The following is a 1103-nucleotide window of genomic DNA, read 5'->3' on the forward strand; positions in this document are numbered from 1 at the left end:
GCATTTTGCTGACTAAGAAATGCCAGAGCCCCTAGCTACAGTTCTTGTTGCCATGACTAATTACCTGAGCACAGCATCATAAGAGAAGCAAGGTTTATTATTTTCAGTCTGAGATCCCAGCCCAGATGAATGACCTCACTCATACTCAAGGTAGGCTTTCCCTCCTGAGCTAAAATTCTCTAGAAACTCAAAGTTAGATGCGAAAGAGTGTTTCTAGGTGATTCCGGATCCAGTCAAGCTGACAATGAAGATCAGCCACCATCATGACATAGGAATGGTGCTGCCTGCACAGCGGCTTGTCCCTCCTGAGAAGCTGCTGCCAGCCCTCCAGTCATGAGATCATAGTAAACTCTGAACCCTGCTACTTCAGTACAGATAGAGCTCATAAGTGGGAGGTGGGGCGATTGTTGGAGGCAGTGAGGACGGCAGGATGGCCTGCAGGACTGGCAGCATTTCCTAAAGGGTAGTATGCCACAGTGTGAGTGTGCCTAGAGAGAAAACATACATAGAGTTGACTGACTCCATCGGCTCTCCAGTACCTTCTACATTTGTGGGAAAGGCTGGTGCACACATTCGATGTAAAGAATGGGTAAGGGGGGGTGGGTAGGCTAGTCATAAGCCAGAGGCCATAAGGCAGGTGTGACCTATAAGGTGAGAGAAAGTGTAAAGCCAAAGGGATATGCTTGGCCCTGAGAGAATTATGGCCAGAGCACCAGAGGCAATGACCTTAGCCCCATGCAATGAGGAAGGAGAATGTGGGAAATTCTGGGTTGAGAAGAATAAATGTGGTTTTAGCTAACCCACAAGGGTTCGTTACATGCTCATACCATACTACAAGCCCATCATAAATTATCTTGCGACACAATCACTATAAATTGATAAAATACTATGTTGCTCAGAAGAAGAAAGAGGTGTGCAGGATTATTGGCTATTTGGTCAAATTTACAGGTTCACGTGTCAATTTCTACACACTAGGGAGGCAAGTCCAGCTCCACTTTTGTGGAAGACATAGCTAGTTCCCATCCCTTCCTCAGGAATATTAGGAAAAACTGATAAGAAATTGAGCAGTCATCCCTTCTTCCTTGATTTCTTTCAAACTACAG

General features: G+C 45.6%; 1 protein-coding gene across 1 annotated transcript in view; it reads left to right on the plus strand.

The window, feature by feature from the left end:
- Positions 1 to 1103, plus strand: part of Muc12 (mucin 12, cell surface associated) — a 64630-nt gene that overhangs the window by 17504 nt on the left and 46023 nt on the right. The gene's annotated exons all lie outside the window — the stretch shown is intronic.

Source organism: Myodes glareolus, chromosome 2 (genome assembly GCF_982192425.1).
Source record: "Myodes glareolus chromosome 2, mMyoGla1.1, whole genome shotgun sequence".
Lineage (NCBI taxonomy): Eukaryota > Metazoa > Chordata > Mammalia > Rodentia > Cricetidae > Myodes > Myodes glareolus.